General features: G+C 36.2%; 1 long non-coding RNA gene across 1 annotated transcript; it reads right to left on the bottom strand.

Annotated features, from left to right (window-relative positions):
• Positions 1-5296: 5296 nt before the first annotated feature.
• LOC145038547 (uncharacterized) lies at positions 5297-6064 on the bottom strand. The gene is made up of 3 exons (XR_013679424.1): positions 5924-6064; positions 5733-5835; positions 5297-5646 (listed from the first exon to the last, which is right to left on the bottom strand). It is a non-coding gene; the product is annotated as an uncharacterized LOC145038547 (long non-coding RNA).
• Between the last annotated feature and the right edge of the window lie 3975 nt (positions 6065-10039).

The raw sequence follows: 10039 nt of genomic DNA, 5'->3' as shown, positions 1-10039 counted from the left end.
CAGGGTGACGTGGGTCTATCTCATGAAGACGAAGGACGAGGCCCTAGAGATGTTCAAGGTGTTTAGAAACATGGTGGAAACGGAAACAGGAGATAAAATAAAAGTTTTCAGAACGGATCGGGGTGGTGAGTTCCTATCAAACGAATTTACTAGGTATTGCAAAGAAACTGGTTTAACAAGGCACTACACGTCTCCGTACTCACCACAGCAAAACGGGGTGGTAGAAAGAAGAAATCGAACTGTTCTTGAAATGGTTAGATGCAACTTGAAGACGTTGAAGATGCCAGATGAGCTATGGGGTGAAGCAGTTTCACACTCTGTTTACGTATTAAACAGAGCACACACCAAGGCATTAAAGGATTCAACTCCATTCGAAATGTGGACAGGAAGAAAACCAAACATTGATCATCTCAGAGTGTTTGGTTGTTTGGCTCATATGAAGATTGCAAAGAGCCATTTAAAGAAGTTGGAAGACAGAAGTATGCGACTTGTCCATCTTGGAGTTGAGAAAGGATCAAAGGCGTACAGATTATTGAACCCGGAAGCTGGGAAAATCTATATAAGTCGTGATGTGGTGTTCGAAGAGGATCGTGGATGGAATTGGAACGAAGATGGAAGAGAAAGATCACATTCTGGTATCAGCTTCACAGTTGATGGATTTGATCTCACCGAAGAATTTCAAGAGGATGAAGAAGAGTCGGATCCGAATTTGGATGAATTTGAATACGGGTCACCACAAAACGGGTCCAATAGTGAAGAAACAAGTTCATCGGGTCACCCAACCTTAAGCCCGATAAATACCCCTATAAACTCACCAATTATCCCTGATTCCCCAAATTCGACAAACACTTCACAAAATTCATCGATCGGGAGTACAACCTCAACTTCTACCGGTGGTGGCGCTCCTAAAAGATATAGATTGTTGTCCGATCTATATGAGAACATAGAAGAAATACACATCCCAGTCGAAGAACTCCTCATGACGCAAAGTAATGAGGAACCCACTTCCTACAATGAAGCTAGCAAGAAATTGGAGTGGCGAGAAGCTATGAACGCTGAGCTAAGCTCGATTGAAAAAAACAATACGTGGAAGTTAGATGATTTACCGAAAAATCGAAAGGCGATTGGCCTAAAGTGGGTGTTCAAGCTCTAACAGGATCCAGAAGGAAATGTAGTCAAACACAAAGCTAGAATTGTCGCGAAAGGATATGTTCAACAACATGGAATCGATTTCAGCGAAGTCTACGCACCCGTGGCGAGAATCGATACAATTCGATTAATCCTAGCACTTGTCGGCTCCAATGGTTGGAAGGTACACCATCTAGATGTAAAATTGGCATTTCTGAATGGAGAGTTAAAAGAGGAAGTATACGTTTCTCAACCTGAGGGATATCAGAAAAAGGGTGAACCTCAAAAGGTTTACAGACTCTCCAAAGCCCTTTACGGACTCAAGCAAGCTCCTAGGGCATGGAACTCGTGCTTGGATCATCACTTGAAGAAACTAGGTTTTACCAGGTGTGCCCATGAATACTCTGTCAACACAAAAAGGATGAATGGTGACACTCTAATTATAGGAGTGTATGTAGATGATCTGCTAGTAACAGGGAGCAATCATGAAGATATTCAGAGATTCAAAAAGGATATGAGCGACCAATTTGAGATGAGTGATTTGGGACTTTTGGCCTACTATCTGGGAATAGAGGTGAACCAGAAGGGTGAAGGGATCACATTGAAGCAAGAGTCTTATGCCAAGTCTTTGTTAGCCAAAACGGGTATGCAAGACTGCAATCCTGCAAAAACACCAATGGAGCACAAGCTAAAATTGCTCAAAGCAGGAGATGGAATTGAACTGGTAAATCCCATAGAGTACAGAAGTCTTGTTGGTGGTCTAAGGTACTTAACCCATACTCGTCCTGACATTACATATGCTGTGGGTATTGTAAGTAGATTCATGCACTACTAGAAAAACAGCCTTTTACGACGCTCATTGCGCGTCGTAAAACGCTCAGACGATGCGCAAATGCGCGTCAAGGAAGGCCCTGTCATAAAGAGAGACGACGCGCTTTTGCGCGTCGTCTATAGACGACACGCATTTACGACACGCATTTATGATGCGTATTTACGACGCGCGGTTATGACACGCAATGCGTATCAAGGAAGGCCCTGTCATAAAGGAAGAAGACACGCATTTACGTGTCGTAACCTTACGACGCGTGTGTTTATGACACGCAATGCGTATCAAGGAAGCCCCTATCAAGAAAGGCCATGTCATAAATGAAGACGACACACATTTTTGCGTATCGTAATTTTAATTTTTTCATAAAAAAAATTGGTTATATATTTACTGATTTTCAAATTAAATTTGCATTTCATGTATCATAATAAAAAATAAAATACCATATACAAAAAATACAATACATTGCACAAAAGTTAATGTCATACAAATAATCATTCTAATACTAGACAAATGTAATACATCAACTAATCATTCCAATAGTAGACAAATGTAACATTTCAACATTTTTTATATAATTAACTAAATTATTAGCCAAATTTCCTAAAATACCAACATACTTTTCTATGAAGAGCATTAACACTATTCTTTTCCATCAAAAACTTCAAAACCTGCATAATTAAATTAATGTGTAATTAGCTATAGAAATTTGTGTGAGCATATGGCAATAGAAAGAGAACATGATAATCAGAAATGGAAATTTTTGGCATTGCAAACCATCAGAATAATTGGAAGTATATGTATACTTCACACGTTGGAGGCGTTGACTTTCCGTCATTTTATAGCAATTTGTCTACTTAATATATAAAGACTCCAATAATAAATAGATATGTTATGTTACCTTGATGCATCTCTGTTGTCCAAAAGTATCCTCAAGTAGGAGCTTTCTTCATATTTGGAAGCCTCTCTGTTCCCCAAATCAATCAATCCACACACAACACAAGTGAAGTGGAGAAAGAATTACATTAAAACTTAATAGTTTCAATCTCTTCAAAATTCAAAATTCAAGAAACTCTGAAGTGTATTGCACTCACTACAAAAGATCCAAACCTGCAATTTTAACATTTATCTGTTCACTTCTACTGTTTCAATGGCTTCAAGATTCAAAATTCAAGAAACTCGTAATATAATACCTTCTTTTGTCTGTAATCTTCAGGCATCACAGTAGCTTCAATCTGAGAATTACAAAACAAGCCAACTTATAGAAACGAAATATGATCAAGAACTTGTTGTTTAAAATTAAATTCACAGTCATATAATACCAGTTGATGTATTCAGAAGATTTGATGGCCGACTAGTTGAGAGCATCGTGCCTGTATCAGGGGCAATTGTGGAACATAACGTAAGAATCTTTGGTTGGTTAAACCCATCAAACCATGAACCCTAAAATCCATTCCAGTAAGCTTTCCATTTAGCTCTGGCAAGACCTTTCCCACAACCTAATGTTTTTTTTTTATAAAATATAAAAAGATTTATAAAAAAGAATATAAAAATTTACAATTTCATTTTATATAAGAATAATATATACCTTGGCAGCAAATGACAAGAAACAAGATTTATAAAAAAAGATTTATAAATCTTTTTTTATAAAAAGATTTATAAAAAAGACATAAAGGCCCTCCTAATCCTTATCATCAAATGCAATACAAATGACAAGAAACAAGAATAAGTCTACCTCGCATATTGTTACAGCATCTATTTTCAAAGATTTCACAGAAGCATCAACTTCCAAAGCATGTTGTAAGTCCAAGTTTCTATCTTTTTCTACCAACACTTGGACCTAAAAAACACCCATCAACAACTATAAATTATAATCAATCAAAAGACAACAGATAAGAGTTGACTAATTTAAATTGTCAGTTGACTAACAAGACCATATGAGATTCTTGGTAGGCCAAAAGGGTCATTAGTTGAACTTGGTTGACATCCTGCTCCAAACAACCCAACTAGGCTATCTAACCTACCAAATTCATGAACAAAAAAAACAATTCAAAATCATCAATTAAGAAAATAATAAAAATAAAAATAAAAAAAACATTTTACCTATCTAAATCAACGGACCAGCCCTGATTGTATATAATATCCATGATGCCAACTCATGAATAAAAAATAACAGCTTTTTAGTTCTAGGGGTAAAATAGGAAATTAAGTTTCTTCCTAGTTTTTGTGTTAGAGTCAAACTCATTATGTGTCTAGTATAAATATAGGTCTGTGTTGCATCTTTATTTGTATTCAGAATCTTCTTTGTTTTGCTTATTAAGGAAGAGACTTTGGCACCAAGTAATTATCCTCTGTTCCGGTTTTTTCTTTCCTTTCTTGTTCTTGTTTTGCTTGAGTTTAAAGTAGATCCTTGGTGCAAGTGCAGGCAAGTATGATTGTATGTAGAAAAACACTAATATAAACTTGCTGACCTGATACATCTTGCTTTGATGCAGTATCTACATCATCGGTTAATATTGAAGGCTTGTGCATTAATGAAGACAGAAGTTTCTTTGAAGGCATTTTAGGGTTTTCATAGGAAGAGAATGATGCAGAGTAAGATTGAGAAATAACTGAATGGTCAAGTGATTAGGTTCACGTTTGCACACAGTCCATTCACAAATTTCGCAACCTGAAAGAATTACATTACATCCATGCATCAGATGTCTAAATATAACATAAATAAACAAACATCACTTGCAGTTGTAGCTTTTATACCTCAGATGTTGGAATATTTGGAAAAGAGGCACCAAGAAGCTTAATAGTGTACTCTCTCTGTCTCTCACAAACATCCCGTTGTTTGGATACGGATATGAAACAGTTGACGTGTCCCACAAAGGCTCAGTTAATGACCTAGATTCCACCTACAATTATTTGCCACATCAACATATATTATACTCCTATATACTTGCATATGATTCAAATAAAAAGTAGACTAGAGATGATATACATACCAGGCAGAATAAGTGCTTCAGCACCAACATATGCAGGTTAAATCCCAGTTTATGGAAACTGTCGGTCATCACATCAAATATTTCTTGCACAATCAGCACAAAATAAGCCCGATAAAATTGATTACAAAACTCCGAGTTCCTTGCAATCAAAATCAAATAAAAAATATGAAATAAAACAGATTAAAATAGCGAGGTTTTAATAATGAATTGTAGTAGTAGTAGTGGTACCTGAAAGTTTTTAAGCATCTCCAACTTGTGATAAAATATTCGCTTACTATTACAATAGAAACCTGCAATTAGATAACAACAAGTGTTATAATTGAGTAAACTCATTTACAAATTACTCATTTATGTATAACTAAGCTTCTGTAGACAAATGACTATTAGAAGTAGAATAGAAAACCATGTGTTTCTTAATAAGGATGTCCCGTTCCTTCTCATATAACCCAGAGATACTTAATATTTAAAAAAAAATAGAAAATGTGCATAATAGTTTGATACAAGTATGGCTAACATCTTCATTCTATCTGTGAAAATATATCCGTATAATGGGTGATTCAAGCACTCAAAACAAAATTAAAAATTAAAAATGTGAAGTAGAAAAAATGAAACGAACCTGCTGGCCAGTGATGTAAACATTAGTTTCCTTAAACTAGGAGTGGGACCCACCAAGGTCTTCATTAGAGGTGGAATTGGCAGCTGAACCAGGGTTATAACCAGCAGGGGCTGCTGAAGAATATGGTCCATAGCTTCCTTTGTTTATTTAAGCAAGCTTTGAAGCATACCTGAAACGTGGTTGTTAAAGAAAAATGGCTCAAGTAGCGATACCGCCTCCTCATGGCTTCTGACTGTGTGACACTCTCCAATTGCAAAATCTTACCACTAATCCTGCAATTTTGTGAATTTAAGTTTCAAAAGGGAGAAAAAGAAACAAATGAAGAATTTGATTCATGAATATCTATGAAAACTCCAATACCTTCAACTTTTAGGCCCCCCTTTCATAAGTTCAACAACAATACCTTCAACTTTTAGGACAACCTCCGACTTAATATTTTCAATGGAACCAACAACCAAGTTTAACCACAACTATTTTTTTCCAATTCAAAGCTTGGTCTAGTGAAAACTGGTCTTGTCCAGCACAAATGGTGGAAAGCAACACGAAAATTCCTCTGCAATGATGATAGGCTAGGGTTTTAGAAAGAAAGAAGAAAGGAAATGTTTAGAGAGAGAGAGAGATAGAGAGAGCGAAATTAAAAATAAGGTATGGATGATTGTGATCTTCAGAGATGACGTACACTTCTCTAAACCATATCAGGGTGAACCCATACCATCTAGAACTGCAAAACAAAGAAAACGATCATCTTTTTCTTCAAGCCCATAATAAGGTTACTGTATTTTGAAAAGACCTTAAGAATAGTACCACAGCTCCGATGCATCCTCCCCTCGGCCTTAAAATCTCTTCTCTATCTTTCACCTCATCTTTTCTTTTCTTTCCCATTTTCTGTTCAGTCTTGCCGCGCACACACACACCATCTGGGAAGTAGGACGACGTGAACGATGGTGGAAGTGATAGCCGGCAGTGGCTGGTTTAGGGCTTTTTGAAAATATGAGATATTTTCTTCAGAGAGAGAAAGTGGAATCGATGAGAATGTAACCTTCGGTTACTGTATACCAAAAAAACCGATGTAAGCTTGAATGAAAGTAGAATCGATAAGAATGTAGAAAGCCCCAAATTGAAACCTTGTACAGTAGAATCGATTTGAGAGTGAATGTTGGATTTATTGCTTCCATTTCCCGGTTCGCCTACCCTTTAGTTACCCTAGTCGATGGATTCAAGCTTTCACGAAAAACCCTAGGTAGCAACTGATAGAGACAAAAAGGATGGGGCGAAGGTAGGATTAGAACCGATTTCAAAGAGTAACAGTATATTTCACTAAAAACCCTTTCCCGGTTTGCTTGACCATTGGTTACCTCAGTCGATCAATTCAAGCTTTCAATAAAAACCCTAGGTAGCGACCGAGAGAGACAAGAGGGAAAGGAAGGGCACGCAAACAGTTAGGGAAATCAAGAGTGCAATGCTCGTCCTTGTTAGGTTGAAGATGAAAGATAGATAGAAGATAGAAAAAAAAAAGGCGGGTTTTCAAAATTTTAGGGATTTCATTTCCCCCCTTGTCTACTAAAAGCGCGTTTCATTAAAATTATAAAGCGACAGGTACAGACGACGCGCGTTTAAGATAAAGCGCCCTCCGTGTTTTTAATTTTTTTTTTCTTGAGACACTAAATTAAGGGCACGCAATAAAGCGTGACGTAAATACTTAAATTTTTTGGAGAGATAACACTATTTTAAGGGCACGTCCTTTTGCGTATCGTTAATTATCGCGTGTCGTAAAAAGCGCGTCATTAAAGGTCTTTTTTCTAGTAGTGATGGAAAAGCCGAATGTCAAACATTTCCAAGCTGTAAAGAGTATACTGAGGTATGTGAAGGGTACTCTAAGCCATGGTCTGAAGTACTCAAGAGGAGATAAAAGGGTCAGTTTAACTGGTTACACAGATAGTGATTTGGCAAAAGATGTTAATGATAGGAAGAGTACAGGTGGTATGGCATACTACATCAATGGGAATTTGATAACTTGGGCGTCTCAAAAGCAAAGGTGCGTGGCACTCTCTTTCTGTGAAGCAGAGTTTATGGCAGCTACCATGGCAGCTTGCCAAGGGATTTGGCTAAGAAGACTGGTGAGTGAAATCACGGGACAACAAGTACCTCCAGTAGAGATGAAGGTTGATAACAGGTCTTCACTCGAATTGATGAAGAACCCTATTTTTCATGGGAGAAGCAAACATCTAGACATCCGTTTTCATTTCATTCGTGAGTGCATTGAATATACACGTTTAATTTTCATGGGAGAAGCAAACATATAGACATTCGTGAGTGCATTTGAAGAGATGAGAAGTTCAATTGGCGTGGAGAAGGTATGAAAATTCTAAATTACAGGGGAGAATGTAGTAGTAATTTAGAATTATTAGCACGTTTAATTTTCTGCATTTGAATAAGTGAGACTTGGTCACTGTTAGTCCGAGTCTTAAGAGTAGTGGAATTAGTTTCCTGTTTTCCCGTTAAGTTTTCCTTTATAATCTTAGGCATTGTATCATTATTTTGTATCTCTTTTCACTTTCAATTCAGTGAATAAAAGTCTTCCAGCTTTGAAGCATTGTGCAGTGTTTCTTTTCCTTCTTTGCCCCTGTTACTGTTTTATAGCCAATCACAGATTATAGGCTTGTAAGAAGCCAACACCTATCCACCCCGCCAGCTTCGTTCCTAATGTCAAAATTCTTGAATATACACACACCCTGCAAAAATATTCTGCTTAATTATGCGAATAGCATATATGTAGTATTTTATAGTTGAAATGGAGCACTTCACATGGATATATTCCTGTTGTCTGAAAAGCAGAAATCTGATTGCAAGAATAATCAAACCTGGGTATATACATCAAACTAACGTCTTCCAAGACTCTGAAAAGACATATTATCTCTGAAAATTATCTCTGCAAAATGCAGAGTCACCGTAAAGTTCCCATTTGGTAAACATAGACCATAGTAAGTGATGGATAGTGGAAAGAGGCAACTTGTAGTGTACAGTTGACTATCATCAATAGGGTTGCATATTTGGATAGTCTATGATTACCGCCCAACGCATTTCCGGTGCTACTTGTCCCCTAAAAGTCTTTTGTGGGAACAAACTTAGCTGCTCCACCTGAATCCTAATCAGCTTCATATGTCAAGTTTCCAATGGTCACTTTTGGTCCCTCATAATTAATGTGAATTGAGTAGTGCTCTAGAAAACAAAAAATATAAAAATCAGTCAAATTTGGTTTTCATGTTTAAATTAATTAATTAATTGGAATGAAACATCTTAGGAAAGTATCTTACTCACCCTTTTGATAGGGAAACTGGCTAAGGCACATCCCAAGCTCTCTTCATTCAATCACAGATTGGAATATTAAACTTGGTGCTTATGCCATGAAATTTAGAAAAACAAATTCTTTCTAAATAACCCATATATGGGTATAACAAGCTTACGAGTTGCTTGCAGCAACGTAGCTTCTGAATCAGTTCCTAATAAATCAAAGATGACATAAGTTTTATCTTTAGAATATTATATAGGCAGGATAAGAATCACAAGATTATCTAGAAGATTAAAACTTACAGAGTTTCACTACAATATGGGGGCACACTTTCTTCGTTGAATTTATTGTAGGAAAGATTGATCTCGCTGAATCATAATCATTATCACATACCAGCGTTCATGAATTATATAACTATTGTGAGTAAAATTACATATTCAGAAGAACATTTTCAGGTCAAAATTATAGATTGTACGTATATTACCAAGACTACAACCATGCATCTAGCACATCAAATTATGTCACATGAAAAACTACTTTTGAAATGAGAAAAGGAAAACTGAAAACGTACTGTGCAGTATCACCACTATTGATCCATGCAGGAATACTTCCGTTCATGAAGTTGCAATTCAAGTACTTAATCATTTCACAAAATAACTATTGGGATTTATAATGCTCTCTTTTATTTTATTTTCCTTTTCAATAATCACTCGAGTATTTATTTCATTAAATATGCAAGGAACAATATAAACTTATCCATATTTTGTTGAACCATACTCTTACGGATGAAATATATATTATATATTGGTATGAATATTGAGGATCAAGGTATCAAGACAAATATGTAAGTAAGAAACTCAATTGAAGCGAATGATACATGAAAAAAAAAAGGTAAAATGCTCATCTCACTTACATTTTGCTCCAGATCTAGTTCTTTCAAATCTGGTATATCTCCCTCCAAATTGTTGAAACTGAGGTCTCTGTGTGTAAATATAGATGAAGAGTATATCAGGATGTTTGAACAACCACTAAAGATAATCATAATGAAATGCTCAAGATGATGCTAATGGATATAGTCTAAAAAAGGCTTTCAATCAATCAAGAAATGGAAGAGGGGGAATTATTACAAATACCTCAATTTTGACATTTGTGATAAAAAATCTGGAATTCTGCCAATTAGTCTACAA

This window comes from Lactuca saligna, chromosome 4 (assembly GCF_052625555.1).
Source record: "Lactuca saligna cultivar CGN05327 chromosome 4, ASM5262555v1, whole genome shotgun sequence".
Lineage (NCBI taxonomy): Eukaryota > Viridiplantae > Streptophyta > Magnoliopsida > Asterales > Asteraceae > Lactuca > Lactuca saligna.
Note: the sequence above shows the minus strand (reverse complement) of the source record. Positions and strands in the feature narration are given on the sequence as shown.